The sequence below is a fragment of the Schistocerca nitens genome, chromosome 1, assembly GCF_023898315.1.
Source record: "Schistocerca nitens isolate TAMUIC-IGC-003100 chromosome 1, iqSchNite1.1, whole genome shotgun sequence".
In the NCBI taxonomy this organism is placed as follows: Eukaryota; Metazoa; Arthropoda; class Insecta; order Orthoptera; family Acrididae; genus Schistocerca; species Schistocerca nitens.
Genome location: NC_064614.1, coordinates 1217838221 through 1217864719, shown reverse-complemented (window position 1 = coordinate 1217864719; position 26499 = coordinate 1217838221).

Sequence of the window (26499 nt, the reverse complement as noted above, 5' to 3'; positions counted from 1 at the left end):
CACCTGAGTGCGTAAAGGGATATTCTGCAACTGAACTAGAGACCTTGGCCATTTGCTGGGCTTTTGAAAAATACTATTTACTTGGTTGACATAATGACATAGCAAGGTTTTCTGTGATCACCGATCCATGCGTTTCTTTCTGTCATGTATACTGCTACACAACAGCTTTGTACGTTGGACAACATTTCTTCAGTCATATGATTCTCACTGTTTGCACAAAGGGAAGTGACAATATCATTGTTGACGCCTTATCACGATTGCTTCAGGGATTACTTGAATCTTCAAAGATTCGGTAGAACAAACCTCCAAATTCATAATTATACTGACGAAAGATTCAAAGTATAAGAAATATTATCTATACATGTTTAAGAACATGAAGGAGTTACGAAGTAACGACCCCAGGCGGAGTAAAATGGCGCTTCTTCACCAGCAGTGGCATAATCCGAAGATACAACAATATTATCAATTATATGAAGTTGTCTTATTCTACAGAAGAGATGTCCAAAGTGACAAGTGTGTGTTCCGACCACCTATCAAAACGCTCTTGTATGGCATACTCATTATGTATGGGGGCATAATGGTGCAAAAAAGTGCTGTTTCACAAATATGTTGCGATACACACAACAAATTTTTGACAGCTTGTCTATTCTGCCAAAAGGCAAAACCATCGAACTTGGATAGTAAGACGGTAATGCACCCGATTTTACCTAGAAAACCTCTGAGTACGGTTTGTATCGACCTTTCATGGCCACTATCTTCCACCTATGGGGGCGTTAAAGACATCGTTGGCTTATATGACATCTTCTCTAAAAAAAAAAAAATAAAAAATAAAAAAAAAAATAAAAAAAAGTTCAGCTCTATGCAGTGCAATCAGGTGCTACAGCAGTCATTAGGAGAACAGGAAGTGGCCATATTCCTCTGGTAGGAGAGCTTGAATGGATTATATCCCACAACGCATCCATTATCACTTGTCGTAAATGTAGGAAATTCTTGAAAGATCAACAGATCAAGCAAATATTGGTCTTGCGGTTCAACCGACAAGCTGATCCCATGGAAAGGTTCTTTTGCGAGTTGAATCGTTTTATGAAGACCTACGCGCCTCATAAACAGACCAAATGCGTAGAGTTCCTTGGTGTATTCGAAGAAATAATGAATAATCTTCGTATATGTTCTACCTCTCAGTTCCAGTGAAAGGGAAAAAGAACAGAATGAGTGGCTGAACTCCATTCCACGCATTGTCATTGCTCTACTGTATGGAAAAAAAAATAGGAAATTGTTATCGGTGAAATTCCTGTGGTGCATCTTGGTTCATAATCAATTGCAAGCGCCAGTTTTCGGAAAAGTGATCCGTTGTGATGGTTTGCCGCGAAATTATTGGCAACATACACACTTATATTATATAGTGAATATATGACACTTATTGTGAAACCCACTTGTGATTCTACAGTTACTATAACGCCCTTCTATCTCCTAACTTGATAAGAAACATTCGTATAGTAACCTTCTATGGACGTAGGTAAATAAATTAAAAAATAAAATGGTCATTGGGGTTCGAACATGGGGCGCAAAAGTGAAGAAACCGCGTGGCTAGCCACCAGTTCGGCTAACGCTATTGTGAGCTGAAAGGCACATAAAGCACCTCGAAAACTTTGACTGTCATTTATTTTCTCAGAAAATGAGACACGTGAGGGCTTTAGGTGTGTTTTGACAAAAATGCTAGTTTGCGTCGTTTACTGGTGTACTAACCACTCCTACTATAGCCTAAAGTGTAAAGGACTCACATTTCATCCGAAACCACTGCAATGCCTTATTTTGGCGTTCGCAGCTCGTGGTCGTGCGGTAGCGTTCTCGCTTCCCGCGCCCGGGTTCCCGGGTTCGATTCCCGGCGGGGTCAGGGATTTTCTCTGCCTCGTGATGACTGGGTGTTGTGTGATGTCCTTAGGTTAGTTAGGTTTAAGTAGTTCTAAGTTCTAGGGGACTGATGACCGTAGATGTTAAGTCCCATAGTGCTCAGTGCCATTTGAACCATTTGGAGGCAGCACATGGTTGACCTTGGCTGTTGTATGGGGTAACCATGCAGATTATGGTGGCCTTGAAGCTTTCTAGCGACATTTTCTTTAATATACATGGATTTTGGTTGCGCTAATTGCTTTTACTCTAGTGGTTTCATTTCAGTTATTCGACTTTAGATTTCCTGTCAGTTCAACTAATCAGCTCTCTGGGTGGATGTTGTGAGAAGGATAGGCTGGAAACCGACCAGAGATAGCAAATAGGTTATCGGCGTTTTCGGGAAGACAACATAGACCGAACATAAGTTTGACAATACGTATTAAGGAAAATGCTGGATTACGAGAGCATCCTTGTTTTTACATAATTCTAGTTTATTCGAAACGTGTAACAAAAACAAAGGAACATTAACTAGACCAAATGTGTCAACTTCTGGATCAAATATACTTAATACCAGAAAAACATCCGATAATGCCTTTCTGTCACGATGTTTTACACTAACACTCTGTAACGTCTGTGGCGTGTTAAGTACACAATAAAGGTGAGGAAGCAATCGTAAGCAGTTGTCTGCGAGTATTTTGGGTCATTTAATATGGCGGCGCTGTGGCCTAAGCAACGTACAGCGTTAAGTCTGTAGCGCTGTAGTATCACCATTTTTCTGTCACTTTCTCTCTCCTAGAGCAACTGATCTGCATGGATCAAAGACTCATAACGACTGCGATAGTGAAAGAGATTATTTCGACTCATGATATAAAAACGCTGTTGAGAGAATGTGGAACATTACGTATAATATGAACTTACATACTTCTGATTTAGCAGTTGTGGGATGTAAGATCGCAGCGGAACTGTAATTAGCGACATTGTTGTAAGCTGCCATTTTGAATACGGACTGTAGTTTGATTAATTATAATAGCATTTAATCTCATACAGGAGCATCATGTATTCTAAAATTTAGCTCTGAAGGTCATTTATGCAAAAACATAATTTTATAAACGGAGAAGGTAAGTTTAATTCTTTGGTTATTTTAACTTCCTTCTTGTCTGTGTCTCGGAACATTATTTGGTATGTCCTAACTCGTAGGGAACTTTGTATCCTGCATCACGGTCGCTTATGCTCTATTTTGAGACATTAATTTTTGGATTTTTGTCGGAACGAATACACAACTCGGACACAGATTCCCATGCTGCAGAGTGAGTACCTCATAGCCAAAAATGGTTCAAATGGCTCTGAGCACTATGGGACTCAACTGCTGTGGTCATCAGTCCCCTAGAACTTAGAACTACTTAAACTAACCTCACATCCATGCCCGAGGCAGGATTCGAACCTGCGACCGTAGCAGCCGCACGGTTCCGGACTGCGCGCCTAGAACCGCGAGACCACAGCGGCCGGCTACCTCATAGCCCCCGAGATGGCTTTCCCATGGCGTACGACTGTGGCTCTGACAATTTTAGGAATATACAGAGTCGACGATCGCCGGAATTCTGCAGAGCCACAGAATTTTTTTTTTTTTTTTTTTTTTTTTTGCAGATGCTGACTTCGATATCGAGAGGCAGACAGGGTGTGATTATGAACTGTGACTGTCTAATCATTTTGTTTTATAGACTTGAGAATTCAAATAGGAATTAGATGTATACCTGTGAGTGTGGGAGATATTTATTTTAAAACATTGGGGAAGTTACTTCACTCGCCCACAGTAGTAATTTAACTTAAATTTATTGGGGAGAGAAGTTAAACTGGCGACGGTGATATCATCTAATATCCTAGACCAGGCATAAACGGATCCAAATAGTATAACGAATTGCGGACAAGCTTGATAAGGCCTGTATATTATGTCGTTTTTAATGAAATATCAAAATTTAAATGAAATTTCATTAAAGAATAATAATCAGTCACCTTTTTTAAATTTGCTTTTAGTTAATTTTCTTTACCTTCTGTACGTACGAACTTTGTTGTAGAATCTACCTCTTATTTACGTGTGGTAATAAAAATTTCATTTACACAGAATTACGTACATTTAAAATTACGTGAACTCATATTAACTGATTAAGAATATTTAGTTGAGAATTAAATCCTTTACATAATTCGGCCTTGGCACACATTTTCTAAATGCAGTGGTTTTTTTTATATTTAAATATTTACTGAGTTCTTTCCCGGCGTTAGCTATGGAACACAAGACTGTCTCTATTAGCAGAAAATGGTCAAATATTGCCAAGCCGACGTTTAATTATCACTGATAAAACACACTTCGCTATACATTTAAGTTATTTGAAAGAACCAAAATTGTTAAATTTCAACATTAACTATCCGCCTATGAATGCACAAATGTGAAAGTAGTTTAAAATCCGTCAGTCTCAGGATCGCTGTAAAAGAAGAACATTTTCTTAATTCACTGCTAATTTTTATCTGTTCCCGATTTACGGGTTTGGTTAATTTTTCATAGCGGAACAATTTTTTAAATGTGCCGCCGCTGCAAATCGTTCGGTCGCGGCACAGCCCAGCAACACCGCTAAAAATGCTGAAAATTCTTTACAGAAATATTATAGATGACATGGGCAAGCTAATTTACATTAATAATACACACTTTTGATAAATTATGATGTATTTGTACCACAACAATAATTCAACTTACATTAGTTTGTAATTTCTGCTCTAATGGCGGCTAAATCTCGATACAGACATAAGAAGTCTACCCATTCATAAAATACTTCGTCACAGCTTCCTCTCGCTTTCAGCTCTACAGGGAGATGACCAAAGAATCCACAGTACGTGGTGCTTTTATACTACTGCTGACTATTAACATTTCTTTGCAATCCCACAACATTATTTTCCTCTGGCTGAATTTTACATTTTTGTTATCGCAGATATTGACACATTTCACAAATATATTATGAATATAGAAACATTACCATCCTAAATACAGAGAGAATATTACTACAAAAAATATTACAATAATAATGAATGTCCTTTACACAAAATTAAATGATATTTTTTGTTAAATAATTACAGTATTTACAAATTGCTTCAGAGCGGCGTATATGGTGCAAATAAATTTTAGTTTATTAATAGTGTGAGTTTGCCAGGGAACGTTACATTGCCCCCTGGCAGCATTTGGCAAAGAGTTTTGTATACTTTGACACAATGGTGCCAGTAACGTTCTTTACAATTCTGTATTTTTTTTATGGAATGGCTCTTTTAATTAGTCCCAGGGTTATCTATGTTCATGGCTCCCCCATTTGGGTGAAGGCAGACAGGAAACCTGGGCAAAACTGTGCCGGAGCCCAGCCATCCCAGTTGGTTCATGATTAATCTTGTCTCTTTAACAGTCATTCTTTTGAATTGATTTAGCAGGTTGTCATCAACGGTTACATAATATCACAGTCACATACAGTTCAACGAAAGTTTTTTGTGTGTGATTAACAACTTGTTATTATTAATTTTGCGATATACTACAAGGTCACTTGTCCTAGGATATATCACTTAGTTTTTTTTTTAAATCACTTAGCACAACATCACTTTTTATAATGTTCCCACTACCTACGTGTTACAAATCCATCTCCTACACTTGTTAGTGTTCATCATTTTCTCTTATCAGTTTACGGGTATACATAATAAATGTTCAATGTTTATCAAAAATGGTGTCATTGACATGTTATGCAGTTTGTGTAAATATTTTGGAATATGTCAATAATGTTGTAGTTGGTGAGCGGTGCGGAGTGATTGTTGAGCGGCGCTCGGCGCGGCGCGTTGGCTCCGTGTAGGTCACCGCCCCCGGTGTTGACAGCTACGGCGCGGAGAGGCGTGTGGCTGTCTGGTCTGCTACGGGCTGCTGCGGCCGCTGCATGGCTGAGGTAGCCGGATGCGCGTTGTGTATCAGCTCGCCCGTGTGACATCTTCTTGTAGTGCTCCAGCAAACATGCAACAAGTTCACAAACAGTGTACTATCCTTATGGGCATTTTTCCTGCTGTGGGAAAAAACGCACACAGTTATTGGCAGTTATTATTCAGTAGGCCTTCACTAGTCTGGTTTGCACAATGTTTCGTTATCATAGTAACACGTTTTATTGGCACACAATATTTTTTCACCATGTCATGACTTGTCATTAGTCACACGCAGGTTTTCACCTTAGGACAAAATGCATCTCTGTAGTCAATGCGCTTTCCTAGCGTCCCTTGACACACAAAGAGTTATAGTTTGGCACTAACTTGGTCCACCGTCCGTTATCGGCTCACTGTTCGTGTCGTGCTAGTTCCTTGTCCACTTGCACACACGGCGATGATAGTTTCTTATTGCTTGTTCAAAACAACCTCGTGACGTATTGCTGCAGGTTTAACAGTCACTGTCTGTCTCTGCCACACAATACTGCACTTTTGTTTAAGTTTTTTTCATTTACAATGTCCGTTGTGCAATTTTTTTTAACAGCACATTCGTAACTTCTTTGTTCGCTCTTTACCAAGGTGTGTGATATTTGCGTACATGGTAACAAATATTAAAATTTCGTATTAGTTTGCCCAAAAATCATCTATATTTATGTTCGCGTAGATTTTATTTGTGCATTCCAGCCGGATTCAGGCATATTGTTCAATAACTCCTTTGAAATTATGTCTCACTTTACTTGCTAGGTCCTACGTAACTACAGTGTAGTCTCTGTAGGCTAAAATTGACTTGGACTGTATGTATCAGACTAGCTCTTTTTTACTGATTGAATCTGCACATGCTTCAATTGAAGCTTCTTTGTGCGTAACTTTGCGTTACTTAAATTTGCAATAAGTTTGCTTCCCATGGTGCCCTCGGGTCACTACTGGGTACATTATTCTCTTTGATAACACTGGTTTGAAAATAAAGCTCTCAGGGCCTCATATTATTGATATTATTCTGGGTTCGAATCTGTCAATCTGACAGCTACATATATACACATATACATATAATAGAAAAGATTGTACAAAGAAATATTTCAAGTTTGACACACATATAGAATATTATGCAGTACACAAACTAATCACTACTAAAATGTTCCTCCTCACTGATCTCTGTCACAATTGAACACTATAAATAATTCACTAATCAGGTTATTTGTGCAGACATTTAGAGCATGTTTTAGCTAACACTAATTAAAAGAAGACATAACACAAATATTCATAAACAAAAGAGAAAGTCAATCATATTCTTATAACTAAATACTTTTACATTAGTACATTATCTCTAAGATCACACATCATTAATGTTCATTCATTTTCAAAAGAATGGTGTCCACATAGGACTATTAGTCATTTACTGTAGGAATATTTTCACATCCTTACGTGGATACAGTCCCCGTACTCTCCTTGAATGGGGATCTGCTAAGAGATAGCTACACTCATGTGGCACACTTACTATTCTAAAAGGTCCACTGTACACCAATTGCCACTTGCTATTCTGTTTCAAGGATGCCGAGGACTTAGGATGATTGCGTAAGAGCACCAAGTCCCCAACACTAAATTTTTGATTATTCGTCACATGTCGATTATATTTTTCTTTCCTTTTCTGAGCACATCTGGTAAGGTTGCACCCTGCTTTTCTTATCTTCTCTTCCTTAGGCTCAGGAATGACTGGGACCTTAGGCAAAGGTGCCAGCCACTCATTCAGAGCTCTATTATTATTCATTATAATCTCGTTGTGCTTACATGCAATGTATAACCTGAAAAATTTATTTAACTCTCCAAATGTTCTCTCTACTAAACTTGCTTGTGGGTGAAAACGGGATATTAGTATGTGCTTTATATCTTGTTCATGTAAATAGTTCTTCCAGGTATGACCTGTAAAATAGGAAGCATTATCCGATATTATCGCTTCAGGCTTACCCACCTGTGTAAAATATTCTTTCCCTAACCATTTAACTATTCCACGAGCGGTGGCTGATTTAAGGCAGTATATTTTTAAGTATTTAGAGAAAAGGTCATATACCGCTAAAATGTACTTTAATCCACCCCTGGCTCGAGGGTAGGGTCCTGCTATGTCTATAGATACTAACTGAAGTGGCCGATGAGGCACTATAGGATGCAGTTCAAACTTTGTGGACTTATTTTGAAACTTAGCTTTTTGGCATAGAGGACAAGTCCTGATAATGGTGCGAGTCTGCTGGCTAATTCCCTTAAAGTAACAGAATCTGGATAAAATCCTTATTGTTTTGCCTATCCCAGCGTGACCCCATGCTAAATGCGTGTGCCACACTACAGCTGGGATAGCCTGTTGCGGTATACACACGACTCCATGGTCATTTGACACACCTGTTTTATAATACAGAATATTATCTACTATTTTGAAATTCTGAATACTTTTAAGATTGGTTCCTTCTTTAATTTTGCTAATGATATCTCGCCAAATCGGATCAGTTTCCTGCAATATAGACATATTCTTACACATATGTAAAAAGTCCCTCCTATGTACCTTATCTTGTACTAAGAGTATTCGATATTCCTCCGATTGTTCCAAAATCTTTGACACTGAGGATTGCCCTAGTGGGAGCCTCAACAAGGCGTCAGCTACAACATTATCTTGTCCTTTTAGGTACATAATCTTAATTTTATATTCCTGCAATGCTAACCTCCATCTTAGCAAGCGGGTATGGTATAATTTGCAAGACATTAAATAGCTCAGAGCCTGGTGGTCACTGAATACTTTGATTTCTTTGCCATAGATGTAATAATTGAATTTCTTTACCGCCCAAACCACTGCAAGAGCCTCTAATTCGGTAGCAGAATATGCTCTGTCACAGCTGTTTAGTGTGCGGCTGGCAAATCCGATTACATTGATTGTTGTGGGGTCGTTGCTCCTGTCCCACTGAAATAAACAAGCGCCCAGACTGTATGAACACGAATCTGTCGCTATGCAAAAATCTTTTGTCATGTCTGGGTGTCGCAGTATGTTTGCATTCACCAAGGCGTTTTTGATAGCGTCAAATGCGCGTTGACATTCTTCTGTCCACACCCAGTGCGCATTTTTACGCAACAGGCTCAATAACGACTCGTTATTCATTAATTGATTTGGAACAAACCGTCTAAAAAAAGATGCAAGACCTATAAACGCTTTGAGTTGTCTCTTAGTTCTCGGACTAGGAAACCCACGAATTGCGTCAAGTTTTTTGCTGTCAGGTTTGATGCCTTGTGGTGTTATTATGTGACCTAGAAATTTAATCTGATTACGTCCAAATTTGGATTTCTCAAGATTCGCTGTTACTCCCGCTTGCTTAAACCTTTCTAAGACTCTACCCAGTAGTTCTACGTGCTCCTCCCAGGTGGCAGTAGCAATCACCAGATCGTCTGCATACACTGTTACCCTTTGCAGCAAATCCGGACCTAAAACCGCGTCGAACTCCTGCACTTACATTTAAGCCAAAAGGTAGTACCCTAAATTGGTAGCTCCTTCCCCCAAATATAAATGCAGTATATTTCCTCGATTCGGGTGTGAGCAGGATTTGCCAGAATGAACTTTTCATATCAACAGATGTCAAATATTGCACTCCATGGAATTTTTGAATTTGCTCATCTAAGTTTTCCGGATGAGTCCTGACAGGTACAATAATTTCGGTTATGTCTCTCGCATCTAATACTAACCGTACCTGTCCGTCTGCTTTTGCTACCGCCACCAAAGGACTACTATAAGGGGACAAAGACGGTTCTATTATTCCCCACTCGGTTTTCTAATTTCTTTAGCTACTATTTCCTTCTTGGACCAAGGAATGGAGTAAGAGGCTCGACAGTAGGTTTTGTGAGGCTTCACCTCGATATTGTATTGATACCCCTTAACAATTCCTGGTCGTTCTGAAAATACATCTGCATAGTTAGATAATAACTGTACCAAATCCAGCTGTTGCATTGAGTTCAAATTTTCGGACTGTGATACTTTGTTCACAAGTGCGTCCACATTTGCTTTTAATTGATCACTTTGTACGTCTGGATAATAGAGTTCTGTCCTAGACAATGATTGTCTAAATGTAGTATCCACTGATTCCTACATTTTATGTTAATAGCATTACAATTAGGCACAGGTACCTCTTCAGATCTGAGCATGGACAATTCTATCCTCCTATTGGTAGTTCTTGGCCTCAATCGCGGCGTGCACCTTCTCGTCTATTTTTTTTATAAATTCGTTTTCAATTTTGTGCACTTGTTCGGACATTTTGTGCTCAATTACTTGACTTGTGTCAATTTCTAATTGTTCCATCCTGTTAGCCAGTACACTGATTTCACCCACGATACTGGCGTTAGCCACTTGGATATTATATACTCTTTCGCTCAGTTCTTGCACCGCTTTGGGTATGGTTTCATAGTTTTGTTTCAAACTAACGATCTCACTTTGCATAGCTTCCAAAGATTGCATTAACTGCAAATCTCTCTCATCCTGGCGTCGATCACGCTCTGCTTGTTCATGCATAAACGTATCTTGGAAATTGAGCATGCGCTCGAACATAACTCTTAATGATTGCACTTCTGACACCTCACCACTCTCTGGTACGTGTCTAGTCCTTGTGGATGGTACAGTATTTCTACTATCAACTGAATCACTGGCTGGCAGTGGCAACATTTCTTGCCCTTCTGCCCCCGGATTCTCACATTGTACTTCCTGAATTACGCCACTAACATTACTTTGTGCCTCACTTTCTAACTCGGTATCACTACTTGCTAACTGTTGTTCATTATCCATGTTGATATCTTTCTGACTACGCAATCTAACCATAGTCAACAAAAGAAACAAAATCTGAATTAAATATCCTAACACTCGGGTTTCACTGACATAATCACACAAGAAATGGTCATTTGTTGAAACACACTTATTATATACTACAATGACTAACTACTCAAATGTCCTGTTATTTTTTTAAAAAAAGAACACTAACAACAAGCACACCACTAATGATCCGAGGACACCGCACTGAGGCTACTTTACTACCCACAGGACAACTACACTGTAGCTTTACCTTTTGGTGATCTATCTTGGGTGCAGCTGCCCCCTGGTATTGTGGTAGGTAATTAATTTTTCGATATAATGAGCTCTCTTCTTCAGCTTGCCTCTGGGTATATATTGCTCTCATGCAAAAAATCATATACAGGTATTATCACACAATATTGGTTAGGCAATACATACAATACATGAAAAAAATATTAGTTGTTCTCCAACAAAGTTCGACTACAATAATTCCCTAGTTATCTCATGGGTATTTTGTGGCCACTGCATATTCGGGCCCCACGTTGGGCGCCAATTTAATGAAATATCAAAATTTTAATGAAATTTCATTAAATAATAATAATCAGTTACCTTTTTTAAATTTGCTTTTAGTTAATTTTCTTTACCTTCTGTACGTACGAACTTTGTTGTAGAATCTACCTCTTATTTACGTGTGGTAATAAAAATTTCATTTACACAGAATTACGTACATTTAAAATTACGTGAACTCATATTAACTGATTAAGAATATTTAGTTGAGAATTAAATCCTTTACATAATTCGGCCTTGGCACACATTTTCTAAATGCAGTGGTTTTTTTTTATATTTAAATATTTACTGAGTTCTTTCCCGGCGTTAGCTATGGAACACAAGACTGTCTCTATTAGCAGAAAATGGTCAAATATTGCCAAGCCGACGTTTAATTATCACTGATAAAACACACTTCGCTATACATTTAAGTTATTTGAAAGAACCAAAATTGTTAAATTTCAACATTAACTATCCGCCTATGAATGCACAAATGTGAAAGTAGTTTAAAATCCGTCAGTCTCAGGATCGCTGTAAAAGAAGAACATTTTCTTAATTCACTGCTAATTTTTATCTGTTCCCGATTTATGGGTTTGGTTAATTTTTCATAGCGGAACAATTTTTTAAATCTGCCGCCGCTGCAAATCGTTCGGTCGCGGCACAGCCCAGCAACACCGCTAAAAATGCTGAAAATTCTTTAAAGAAATATTATAGATGACATGGGCAAGCTAATTTACATTAATAATACACACTTTTGATAAATTATGATGTATTTATACCACAGCAATAATTCAACTTACATTAGTTTGTAATTTCTGCTCTAATGGCGGCTAAATCTCGATACAGACAAAAGAAGTCTACCCGTTCATAAAATACTTCGTCACAGCTTCCTCTCGCTTTCAGCTCTACAGGGAGATGACCAAAGAATCCACAGTACGTGGTGCTTTTATACTACTGCTGACTATTAACATTTCTTTGCAATCCCACAACATTATTTTCCTCTGGCTGAATTTTACATTTTTGTTATCGCAGATATTGACACATTTCACAAATATATTATGAATATAGAAACATTACCATCCTAAATACAGAGAGAATATTACTACAAAAAATATTACAATAATAATGAATGTCCTTTACACAAAATTAAATGATATTGTTTGTTAAATAATTACAGTATTTACAAATTGCTTCAGAGCGGCGTATATGGTACAAATAAATTTTAGTTTATTAATAGTGTGAGTTTGCCAGGGAACGTTACACGTTCATCAATATTTTAGGAAAATTGGAGACATTTGATGAACTAGCAATTGTTCTAAGCAGAGAGATGTCCTGATGTGATGGGATTCTGTGAAGAAAAACTGGTATTGGGGGCTCCATTCCAAAGCGCTTACGATCCCAACACAAAAGTGTATGTCTGCGAATACAATACGAATACCTCCAACTGTTTTGAATCCTCGAGAACTGTGTTGAAATCTTCTTCATTGTATTGTACAATGTCCATTAATTATATCACTCTTTCTGATGAAACTTCCGACTGGCAAACATTGTCTGTTATTCCCTCACGTAAACTGCCAAATGTTTCACTAGCGTACAATTGTATTGTATACAACCCATGAACGGATCTTACCTCCCGCGGGTAACTGGGATATTGTAGTTTGTAAGTTGTCGTCATATCCAAGTTGTCAGAAAGGTACTGTACTTCTCCTCTCTGATCTGTCGTTGACCTGTCACTGTGCCTTTTATCATGTTGCATCATCTTCCTGCCAATCATATTCGTGTGTGTAATGCATGGCTGTCTTCACTTAGACGCTGTAGCTGCGCCAGGCGGGTGACCTTGAACGAGCTTCGCCTGGCTGCCGCTAGGCCGCGGAGGATCGCGCTCTAGTTTTAACAGAGCGCGATCCGCTGTGAAAAATCGTTTCCGGTGCGGCGACGCCCTTCCGGTCGGGCGCTGATTGGCTGGCTGGGCTCTTATCAGTAACCACATCCGCTGGGGGCCACAGCATGCTCATTCGACTCGTAGCAGCCGCACTGTACAGACAGCCAGGCCTTTCCGGAGGAGAAGATACAGAAGGAGAATGAGACTTCCAGTTTATAAGAATGTAGACACTTTTGACATAAAGCCTAAGCAAACAGATCAACATCAACTACTTGGAGGATCTATTACTTTTGTAGGATGTAAGATTAATTTTTCTTGCACAACTACTTGCAAAATCTTAAAGATTTTCTAGTGGATATATTGATAAATAGACGACTGGCGGTTGCTTGAAACCAGCTTCACGCAACCACAAGAAGCTTGCGTGAGCGACATACATGGAGGACGGACCTAGCTGACGAACATCTGGTAGCCCAAGTAAGTTAGACCTCACACAGTTCTGAGAGGACATATCCAAGCCTGCGACTCCGCTGGAAGTGCTGAGAATATGAGCTGTCACGGTAGATCAGCCGAAGGAGTCGAGGAGGTATATTTAATCAAATCATCTAATGTATGGATGTTCAACTGATCTGTTAGGTTCTCGTGTATTAATGTTGCAATGTCTAGTGCAAGTAAATGTACACGTATTTTCACTGTTTCTGCTATACTCACATTCCTGACATACTGCTGGGGAAAAAACCTCGGAGACTAGAATACCCTTCGTTGGGTACTTGAGTGTGTCGTGAGTGCTCTAATACTCTTTAATGGTTGATGGAATGTGGTTGCAACAAATTCTTGGATCAAGTCTTGACATGCAAATTCAGTGTTGAGATAATCTGGTGGATGTCCTGCGTTAGTAATTAATCTTCTTGACTCTTGTAATGATTTTGTGACTGTCTGGATTGTTTTTTTAATGATTTCACGTGCTCGAAGTAGTGGAAGTAAGGGCCTAATTGAATCGGGGACTCGACAGTTGGTGAGTTGCAGAACTTGCACGGAGTTGTGACCGCCCAATATACTTCAGGAGTGTATTCCAAAAAGGCACCTTGTCGATACGTGACTAATAACAATCTTATGCCATAGCATAAAGCGTGCAAAATGTTAAACGCATGGTGACCTGCCTGGCCAGTAAATGATGTATGTGTGTTGCTATCAGGTGTGTTTTGTTCGCAGAGACTCGACAATGTATTCGGAGTAATAGCTTCACGGAAAATTGGTGACCGAAAATGGTGAGCTGTTGTTCCTCCCCCCTTCTGTGCACGGAGTACTGAAATTGATATAGGATTAGTTTCCAGATAAAGCCCCAGTACGTAACAAATTAGTTCAGAAGAAATTGATGTCTGCTGATGAAGACGGTCAGGTCCGCTGAAGTTAGTACATGACAAAAGATCTATTAGGTGCTTGATCTTGTACAGGATTAAATTCTTGTACAGGACTCCAGTACAGCACTCGTGGCTGCCGCATCGTAGTCGCGAAGTGGGGCCGTGGCAGTTTCAGATAAGTTTTTACAGTGTGACGATAATTTATAGATATCATGTCCTTTGCAGAATTCGCGATAAGGGTACATGAATTGTGGCATGGCAACATTAATCTGACCTATATATCCATTGACGCAGGTGTGTTGATTTAAGGCTTCAATACCTCCGATTTGACCCTTCCACCACCCAAACCGAGTGAGGTGGCGCTGTGGTTAGCACATTGGTCTCGTATTCGGGAGGACGACGGTTCAGACCTGCATCCGGCCGTCCAGATATAGGTTTTCCATGGTTTTCCTAAATCGTTTCAGGCAAATGCCGCGACGGTTCTTTTGAAAGGGCACGGTCGTCCTCCGCCGTTCTTCTCTCCGATGGGGCCGATGTCCTCGCTGTTTGGTCTCCTGTCCCAAATCAACCAATAAACCAACCAACCACCACTAATCCCCCTTCAGTAAGAGAAACATAAATCAATCTCTTTCTATAGGCTAGCATAATAAATATCGGTGTGCCGAAAACCTTTGAAACACTCCCTATTAACAAACTGCCTATTGGCTTCTGTCTCGGGTTCTTCGGCCGACGTTCATGTAATGATTTTTCTGACGTTTCGCCAGCACGAGTGGCTGGCATTGTCAAAGCTTCACCCTCAATTGCCGGTGGTGAACTGGAGGCGAGCTCGCGGCCGCAGGCTATATGTACCTGGCGCACCAACGTCCGAGGGCTTCTCCGCGGTCATTTCCGGTGCGGTTCTCCTCTTGCTACCTGCGACGGTCGTTCGCTGCAGTACGGGAAGCCAGGATCCGTTTACCTTAAGGCTTTCCTCTTTCTTGTTGAAACTGTTCGCGTGTTTTTGGATTTCTACAGCTTCTCTGAACAAGCGCGTGTGATAGTGCTTCTCTACAGCCAGAACTTCCGTGTCGGCGAATTTTATAACGTGGTCGGTCTCATTCAGTGCGCGCTCTGCCACGGCCGATTTCACCACCTGCCCCAACCTGCAATGTCGCTTATGCTCTTTGATCCTGGTGTTAATGGATCGTCCAGTCATTCCGACATAAACTTTTCCGCAAGTGCAAGGTATGCGGTATATTCCCGACATTGCAAGTGGGTCTCTTTTCTCCTTCGCCGATCTAAGACACTCTTTGATCTTCCTTGTCGGTTTGAAAATCGTCTTTACGCCATGTTTGCGCAATATACGGCCGATTCTGTCCGTCACTCTGGGAATGTATGGCAGAAAGGCCGTACCCGACATTTCTTTTTCTGGTTCCTTACTTCGCCGAGTGTTTGGCTCTGTTACACTTCTAATGTAATTTGTGGAGTACCCATTGCTCCTCAGAACAGTTTCCAGGTGTTGCATTTCTCGTTTGAGGTGTTGAGGCTCACATATTCGTCCTGCTCTCGTTACGAGCGTACTAATCATGCCTCTTTTCTGGCTCGGGTGGTGGTTTGACAGTTTGCGCAGGTATCGGTCCGTGTGTGTCGGTTTTCGATACACGCTGTGTCCCAGGTTTTCGCCGTCCCTTGTGACCAGGGCATCTAGAAATGGCAGTTTCTTGTCCTTTTCTACTTCCATGGTAAATGTTATGTTGGCATGGAGGCTATTCAAGTGTCTCAGGAATTCACCGAGCTGTTCTTCACCATGGCTCCACACCACGAAAGTATCATCGACGTACCTGTACCACACCTTAGGTTTGCAAGTCGCCGAGTCCAGTGCCTGTGCTTCGAATTGTTCCATGAAGAAGTTGGCCACCACTGGACTGAGAGGACTACCCATGGCGACGCCTTCCAGCTGTTCGTAGAAATCGCCATTCCACGTGAAATAGCTCGTGGTGAGACATGCATGGAAGAGCTTTTTGATGTCTTGCGGGAACATGGAACCGATGTGCTCCAGAGCGTCGCTGAGTGGCACTTTCGTAAATAACGAAACAACATCAAAACTAACCAGGATGTCGTTTGGCGCAAGTTTCAGTTTCCTCAGCTTCTCAATGAAATGTCCTGAGTCCTTAATGTATGTGTCGGTCTTTCCCACGTGTGGCTGGAGTAGAGAGGCCAAGTGTTTCGCCAGTTTATACGTTGGTGAGCCAGGAGCGCTAACGATCGGTCTCAGTGGAACGTTGTTCTTATGGATCTTGGGTAATCCATACAGCCGAGGTGGTAGGGCTTCTGTGTTGCGCAGGTTTCTCTGTATGTCCGCCGGCAGAGAAGACGCCTTGATTAATCGATTCGTATTCCGAGTGATACGCTGCGTCGGATCTGCGCTTAGTTTTCGGTACGTCGTCGGATCTAATAGGTCTCGGATCTTTTGCTCGTAATCTTCGGTCTTCATTACGACGGTCGCATTCCCCTTATCGGCAGGCAGTACCAATATACTCTTGTCGGCGTTGAGATTCTTAATGGCTTGTACCTCTTCTTTCTTCAGGTTGCAAGCTGGTGGTTTTGCTCGGCGCAGTATCCTGGCTGTTTCAGTGCGTATTTCCTCTGCCCTTTCACAAGGAAGGGTCCGAATAGCTGCTTCGGTGTTGGCAATGATGTCCTCCATAGGTATAGTTCTCGGGATGATAGCGAAATTCCCTCCTTTTTGAAGGACTGACACTTCCTCTTCGGTCAATTGTCGTTCAGTGAGGTTGACCACTGTGTGTGACATGTCGGGAATCGCCTTGTCGGTCTGCTTCCGGCATCTTTCAAACTTTTTCTTTTGCCGCTCGGTGCAGCGCTCGAGTTCGTTCTGCATGCTCCTGTGAGTGATGCTGTCGATCTTGTCCCAGTCGTCTCTATGCATTCTGCTACTTAGTTGATAGAAAATGTCCAGAAGTTCCTGATCCGTTCTTGCCAAGTCTCTCCGTGTTGTATGTATTCGCTCACGAAGAAAAGCTCGTTCCATTCTGTCGTAGATACGATGTGCTTGGGCGGTGGTGAATAGGCGCTTGCATCTCAAGAACTTCGGTGTAGCACATTCATCTCGGCACCGTGACAGAAAGGCGAGAGAGGACATCAGTCGTGCTTTTTTCTTCCGTCGTTGGTCAAGGCGTCGGTACAATCTGCAAATCTCCTCCCCGTAGAGGCGTAATACAAAATTGTTAAGGCTTTCGTGGCCACTTGTTGACGAACTGCCTATTGGCTTCTGTCTCGGGTTCTTCGGCCGACGTTCATGTAATGATTTTTCTGACGTTTCGCCAGCACGAGTGGCTGGCATTGTCAAAGCTTCACCCTCCATTGCCGGTGGTGAACTGGAGGCGAGCTCGCGGCCGCAGGCTATATGTACCTGGCGTGCCAACGTCCGAGGGCTTCTCCGCGGTCATTTCCGGTGCGGTTCTCCACTTGCTACCTGCGACGGTCGTTCGCTGCAGTACGGGAAGCCAGGATCCGTTTACCTTAAGGCTTTCCTCTTTCTTGTTGAAACTGTTCGCGTGTTTTTGGATTTCTACAGCTTCTCTGAACAAGCGCGTGTGATAGTGCTTCTCTACAGCCAGAACTTCCGTGTCGGCGAATTTTATAACGTGGTCGGTCTCATTCAGTGCGCGCTCTGCCACGGCCGATTTCTCCACCTGCCCCAACCTGCAATGTCGCTTATGCTCTTTGATCCTGGTGTTAATGGATCGTCCAGTCATTCCGACATAAACTTTTCCGCAAGTGCAAGGTATGCGGTATATTCCCGACATTGCAAGTGGGTCTCTTTTCTCCTTCGCCGATCTAAGACACTCTTTGATCTTCCTTGTCGGTTTGAAAATCGTCTTTACGCCATGTTTGCGCAATATACGGCCGATTCTGTCCGTCACTCTGGGAATGTATGGCAGAAAGGCCGTACCCGACATTTCTTTTTCTGGTTCCTTACTTCGCCGAGTGTTTGGCTCTGTTACACTTCTAATGTAATTTGTGGAGTACCCATTGCTCCTCAGAACAGTTTCCAGGTGTTGCATTTCTCGTTTGAGGTGTTGAGGCTCACATATTCGTCCTGCTCTCGTTACGAGCGTACTAATCATGCCTCTTTTCTGGCTCGGGTGGTGGTTTGACAGTTTGTGCAGGTATCGGTCCGTGTGTGTCGGTTTTCGATACACGCTGTGTCCCAGGTTTTCGCCGTCCCTTGTGACCAGGACATCTAGAAATGGCAGTTTCTTGTCCTTTTCTACTTCCATGGTAAATGTTATGTTGGCATGGAGGCTATTCAAGTGTCTCAGGAATTCACCGAGCTGTTCTTCACCATGGCTCCACACCACGAAAGTATCATCGACGTACCTGTACCACACCTTAGGTTTGCAAGTCACCGAGTCCAGTGCCTGTGCTTCGAATTGTTCCATACATTCCCAGAGTGACGGACAGAATCGGCCGTATATTGCGCAAACATGGCGTAAAGACGATTTTCAAACCGACAAGGAAGATCAAAGAGTGTCTTAGATCGGCGAAGGAGAAAAGAGACCCACTTGCAATGTCGGGAATATACCGCATACCTTGCACTTGCGGAAAAGTTTATGTCGGAATGACTGGACGATCCATTAACACCAGGATCAAAGAGCATAAGCGACATTGTAGGTTGGGGCAGGTGGAGAAATCGGCCGTGGCAGAGCACGCACTGAATGAGACCGACCACGTTATAAAATTCGCCGACACGGAAGTTCTGGCTGTAGAGAAGCACTATCACACGCTCTTGTTCAGAGAAGCTGTAGAAATCCAAAAACACGCGAACAGTTTCAACAAGAAAGTGGAAAGCCTTAAGGTAAACGGATCCTGGCTTCCCGTACTGCAGCGAACGACCGTCGCAGGTAGCAAGAGGAGAACCGCACCGGAAATGACCGCGGAGAAGCCCTCGGACGTTGGCGCGCCAGGTACATATAGCCTGCGGCCGCGAGCTCGCCTCCAGTTCACCACCGGCAATGGAGGGTGAAGCTTTGACAATGCCAGCCACTCGTGCTGGCGAAACGTCAGAAAAATCATTACATGAACGTCGGCCGAAGAACCCGAGACAGAAGCCAATAGGCAGTTTGTCAACAAGTGGCCACGAAAGCCTTAACAATTTTGTATTACGCCTCTACGGGGAGGAGATTTGCAGATTGTACCGACACCTTGACCAACGACGGAAGAAAAAAGCGCGACTGATGTCCTCTCTCGCCTTTCTGTCACGGTGCCGAGATGAATGTGCTACACCGAAGTTCTTGAGATGCAAGCGCCTATTCACCACCGCCCAAGCACATCGTATCTACGACAGAATGGAACGAGCTTTTCTTCGTGAGCGAATACATACAACATGGAGAGACTTGGCAAGAACGGATCAGGAACTTCTGGACATTTTCTATCAACTAAGTAGCAGAATGCATAGAGACGACTGGGACAAGATCGACAGCATCACTCACAGGAGCATGCAGAACGAACTCGAGCGCTGCACCGAGCGGCAAAAGAAACAGTTTGAAAGATGCCGGAAGCAGACCGACAAGGCGATTCCCGACATGTCACACACAGTGGTCAACCTCACTGAACGACAATTGACCGAAGAGGAAGTGTCAGTCCTTCAAAAAGGAGGGAATTTCGCTATCATCCCGAGAACTATACCTATGGAGGACATCATTGCCAACACCGAAGCAGCCATTCGGACCCTTCCTTGTGAAAGGGCAGAGGAAATACGCACTGAAACAGCCAGGATACTGCGCCGAGCAAAACCACCAGCTTGCAACCTGAAGAAAGAAGAGGTACAAGCCATTAAGAATCTCAACGCGGACAAGAGTATATTGGTACTGCCTGCCGATAAGGGGAATGCGACCGTCGTAATGAAGACCGAAGATTACGAGCAAAAGATCCGAGACCTGTTAGATCCGACGACGTACCGAAAACTAAGCGCAGATCCGACGCAGCGTATCACTCGGAATACGAATCGATTAATCAAGGCGTCTTCTCTGCCGGCGGACATACAGAGAAACCTGCGCAACACAGAAGCCCTACCACCTCGGCTGTATGGATTACCCAAGATCCATAAGAACAACGTTCCACTGAGACCGATCGTTAGCGCTCCTGGCTCACCAACGTATAAACTGGCGAAACACTTGGCCTCTCTGCTCCAGCCACACGTGGGAAAGACCGACACATACATTAAGGACTCAGGACATTTCATTGAGAAGCTGAGGAAACTGAAACTTGCGCCAAACGACATCCTGGTTAGTTTTGATGTTGTTTCGTTATTTACGAAAGTGCCACTCAGCGACGCTCTGGAGCACATCGGTTCCATGTTCCCGCAAGACATCAAAAAGCTCTTCCATGCATGTCTCACCACGAGCTATTTCACGTGGAATGGCGATTTCTACGAACAGCTGGAAGGCGTCGCCATGGGTAGTCCTCTCAGTCCAGTGGTGGCCAACTTCTTCATGGAACAATTCGAAGCACAGGCACTGGACTCGGCGACTTGCAAACCTAAGGTGTGGTACAGGTACGTCGATGATACTTTCGTGGTGTGGAGCCATGGTGAAGAACAGCTCGGTGAATTCCTGAGACACTTGAATAGCCTCCATGCCAACATAACATTTACCATGGAAGTAGAAAAGGACAAGAAACTGCCATTTCTAGATGTCCTGGTCACAAGGGACGGCGAAAACCTGGGACACAGCGTGTATCGAAAACCGACACACACGGACCGATACCTGCACAAACTGTCAAACCACCACCCGAGCCAGAAAAGAGGCATGATTAGTACGCTCGTAACGAGAGCAGGACGAATATGTGAGCCTCAACACCTCAAACGAGAAATGCAACACCTGGAAACTGTTCTGAGGAGCAATGGGTACTCCACAAATTACATTAGAAGTGTAACAGAGCCAAACACTCGGCGAAGTAAGGAACCAGAAAAAGAAATGTCGGGTACGGCCTTCCTGCCATACATTCCCAGAGTGACGGACAGAATCGGCCGTATATTGCGCAAACATGGCGTAAAGACGATTTTCAAACCGACAAGGAAGATCGAAGAGTGTCTTAGATCGGCGAAGGAGAAAAGAGACCCACTTGCAATGTCGGGAATATACCGCATACCTTGCACTTGCGGAAAAGTTTATGTCGGAATGACTGGATCCTGCAGAATGTATGGCAGAAAGGCCGTACCCGACATTTCTTTTTCTGGTTCCTTACTTCGCCGAGTGTTTGGCTCTGTTACACTTCTAATGTAATTTGTGGAGTACCCATTGCTCCTCAGAACAGTTTCCAGGTGTTGCATTTCTCGTTTGAGGTGTTGAGGCTCACATATTCGTCCTGCTCTCGTTACGAGCGTACTAATCATGCCTCTTTTCTGGCTCGGGTGGTGGTTTGACAGTTTGTGCAGGATCAAAGAGCATAAGCGACATTGTAGGTTGGGGCAGGTGGAGAAATCGGCCGTGGCAGAGCACGCACTGAATGAGACCGACCACGTTATAAAATTCGCCGACACGGAAGTTCTGGCTGTAGAGAAGCACTATCACACGCGCTTGTTCAGAGAAGCTGTAGAAATCCAAAAACACGCGAACAGTTTCAACAAGAAAGTGGAAAGCCTTAAGGTAAACGGATCCTGGCTTCCCGTACTGCAGCGAACGACCGTCGCAGGTAGCAAGAGGAGAACCGCACCGGAAATGACCGCGGAGAAGCCCTCGGACGTTGGCGCGCCAGGTACATATAGCCTGCGGCCGCGAGCTCGCCTCCAGTTCACCACCGGCTATGGAGGGTGAAGCTTTGACAATGCCAGCCACTCGTGCTGGCGAAACGTCAGAAAAATCATTACATGAACGTCGGCCGAAGAACCCGAGACAGAAGCCAATAGGCAGTTTGTCAACAAGTGGCCACGAAAGCCTTAACAATTTTGTACTCCCTATTAAACCCACCGTTATTGACCAGTGGCTTATAGCCTAACAATTTAAATCAGTTTGACCGGTTGCAACTGCTAAGACTGATCAGTTAATATTTTCACGGGAGTTGTTTCGTACCAAATCCAACAAAGCTAATTAGGATTTCAGGAACGAATAATCGGTACATACTGTGTTGTTAATGTTCCATATCTTTGGTCTAAACAGCACGAATGAGGTAGTTACCCCCTTCGTCTGACGGGTAACTCTCCGCACGTCGCCTATTATGTCATCACACGCCAATATTCTTCATATAGTACTGAATATACCGTCCTCATTGCAATCCAAATCGTGGTTGTCCGGCGCGGTTGTCGCGTAACCACGGTACACGAATGAACACTTACACACATCAAACAAATCACTCACTTAACGCAATTACGTACACTCCTGGAAATTGAAATAAGAACACCGTGAATTCATTGTCCCAGGAAGGGGAAACTTTATTGACACATTCCTGGGGTCAGATACATCACATGATCACACTGACAGAACCACAGGCACATAGACACAGGCAACAGAGCATGCACAATGTCGGCACTAGTACAGTGTATATCCACCTTTCGCAGCAATGCAGGCTGCTATTCTCCCATGGAGACGATCGTAGAGATGCTGGATGTAGTCCTGTGGAACGGCTTGCCATGCCATTTCCACCTGGCGCCTCAGTTGGACCAGCGTTCGTGCTGGACGTGCAGACCGCGTGAGACGACGCTTCATCCAGTCCCAAACATGCTCAATGGGGGACAGATCCGGAGATCTTGCTGGCCAGGGTAGTTGACTTACACCTTCTAGAGCACGTTGGGTGGCACAGGATACATGCGGACGTGCATTGTCCTGTTGGAACAGCAAGTTCCCTTGCCGGTCTAGGAATGGTAGAACGATGGGTTCGATGACGGTTCGGATGTACCGTGCACTATTCAGTGTCCCCTCGACGATGACCAGTGGTGTACGGCCAGTGTAGGAGATCGCTCCCCACACCATGATGCCGGGTGTTGGCCCTGTGTGCCTCGGTCGTATGCAGTCCTGATTGTGGCGCTCACCTGCACGGCGCCAAACACGCATACGACCATCATTGGCACCAAGGCAGAAGCGACTCTCATCGCTGAAGACGACACGTCTCCATTCGTCCCTCCATTCACGCCTGTCGCAACACCACTGGAGGCGGGCTGCACGATGTTGGGGCGTGAGCGGAAGACGGCCTAACGGTGTGCGGGACCGTAGCCCAGCTTCATGGAGACGGTTGCGAATGGTCCTCGCCGATACCCCAGGAGCAACAGTGTCCCTAATTTGCTGGGAAGTGGCGGTGCGGTCCCCTACGGCACTGCGTAGGATCCTACGGTCTTGGCGTGCATCCGTGCGTTGCTGCGGTCCGGTCCCAGGTCGACGGGCACGTGCACCTTCCGCCGACCACTGGCGACAACATCGATGTACTGTGGAGACCTCACGCCCCACGTGTTGAGCAATTCGGCGGTACGTCCACCCGGCCTCCCGCATGCCCACTATACGCCCTCGCTCAAAGTCCGTCAACTGCACATACGGTTCACGTCCACGCTGTCGCGGCATGCTACCAGTGTTAAAGACTGCGATGGAGCTCCGTATGCCACGGCAAACTGGCTGACACTGACGGCGGCGGTGCACAAATGCTGCGCAGCTAGCGCCATTCGACGGCCAACACCGCGGTTCCTGGTGTGTCCGCTGTGCCGTGCGTGTGATCATTGCTTGTACAGCCCTCTCGCAGTGTCCGGAGCAAGTATGGTGGGTCTGACACACCGGTGTCAATGTGTTCTTTTTTCCATTTCCAGGAGTGTATTTGCTTGAGGCTAGGCCCATGGCTTTGGGTGACAGACACAGCTGGTAAACAATTGTAAACGCTGTCGCTCGTCCTGCCGAAACCCGCCCTGCTCGCTTAGCAGCCAACAACTCACTTGCTCCGAGTTTCAGCACTGACTACTCTCTGGCGCACTGGGCGCTCGACTATCGATAGTACCTACTGCGACCTGCGTGAGGCCAAGATGTATTGTTCTCAATACGCAAGGGGCATTTCATTCTTTTACTCCGTGTAAAGACATTCTATTATCAATCTTTCTCCTGTGTCTCTCCTGAAATGGTTGTTCCATGCAGATGCATCTATTACTATGTAAATTGGAGTATGACTCGGATAAGCTTCTTGAATGGTCCAGAAGCTGTGCAGATGGGTCAGAATATCTTAATTCAGTTACTATCATAGCCCGTTCGTTAGAGTATAGATCAAGAAAGTTAACTCTTGAACTATTCCTCTGGCTCGGTCTAGCCAAGTCTTACAGCCGAACCCTCGAAATGCTTCCTTTAATTCCTTTCCTTTTGGGACTATCGTTATTACTAGATAGTCGAGTATGTCTTCCAGATCGTCGCCATTAATGTACTCCTCTATGTACTCAACATGATTAGTCCTAAGTTCATTGTTTAAGAAATAATGAAGCAAGACACGTGTTTCTTTCCATGATGGTTGCGCTGGCTTGTTCTGATAAGTATGAACACCTTGCTTCGAACAACTGATATCGTCTGCTGTCCTTTAAGTATGGTATGAAGTTCTTCAGGTAGTTGAACTGGATAGATTTACACATCTCAAGAGCCCAATACCGAAGCACTGGAATCGGGTCTTTGAATCGGGATGTCATTAGTGATCTCTCATGGTCCCGATTATGTAACGTGGCGTATTCCAATGCCGGATGAAGGCGTGCCTCTAACAAGCGGCTATTTGAAATGTTTCAAGATAATGTGATTTGGTATATTGAATACAATGCACAAGCTTGATATCAACCAACTCGCTGTTGATTTTATTGTCTTCCTGGACAGTTTTGTACAAGTTTACCACTCGAGCTCCCATGTCAAGTGAGGGACGCTTCCATGTCAACTGAGGGACGTCTCATTAGTTTTGATAAACATCCAAGTTCATGTCTGAGAGGAGTAGAGGCTGATGTCAACAAGTCTAGTAGTTGTGTATCGTGAAGGTCTATTCGCGCCGCATCATATAATTCTGACAAGATTGTTTTGAGAAATGTAATATTTTGTATTACAGCCTTTTTCTGTTACTTCTTCTCTTCTAGCGCAAATGTTTATGTGTAACTGCGCAAGTGATCTGTACTGATCATAGACTCATTACGACTGAGATAAAGACATTATCTCTGACTCACGATATAAAAACTCTGCGGAGAGAATGTGGAACCATACATATACGATGGAGTTAGTTACCTATGATTTTGCAGTTGGGGAGAGTAGAACCGTAGCGGAACTGTAATTAACTACATTGTTGTAAGCTGCCATTTCGAATGCGGAATGTAATTTGATTAATTGTGATAGCAGTTCATCTGATGCAATAGGCTGATGTATTCTGGAATGTAGCTGTGTGGATCATATACAGAAAATACAATTTCATTAATGCGAAAGGTACGTTTAATTCTTTAGTTATTTTAACTTACCCTAGTCTGTGTCTCGGAATGTTATTTGGTGTGTCATAACTCGTAGGGGACTTTGTATCCTGGGAAATCAGTAAAACCTGCATCACGGTCGCTTATACTCTATTTTGAGAGATTAATTTTTGGATTTTTATCGGAAAGAATACACAACTCGGACACTGATTCCTATGATGCTGTTATATCCTAGCCAGTAATGCCAACCGAGCCCGCTGCCAAAAAGGTTGGCAGCATCAAAGTCCGGACGCCGTCCGCATAAGCACCGCCAGCGATACAGGAAATCGCCGCAAGTCTGCGCGCGCCACCGCTGGCTTCTGGCTTCTTAAGCGCTGGAGTCGCGAGCGCTAGGACAGTTCTGGATTCGCCGCTCAGTTGTAGACTCGCCTCCGAATTGTGTACCTGCTAGTCAGTTGTGTGTTCATCGCAGCAGAGTTGTTGTTGTCGTCAGCCGACGCTGACCTAGCCGCACCGACTCGAACTAGACAGATTTCTGTAGACCATGTTCACCACTGTGTTCTGTATCGTCGTTAATAAAGATAAGTACCGACTTTCATTTAATCCGAGTGTTTGGGTTCTCATCTTT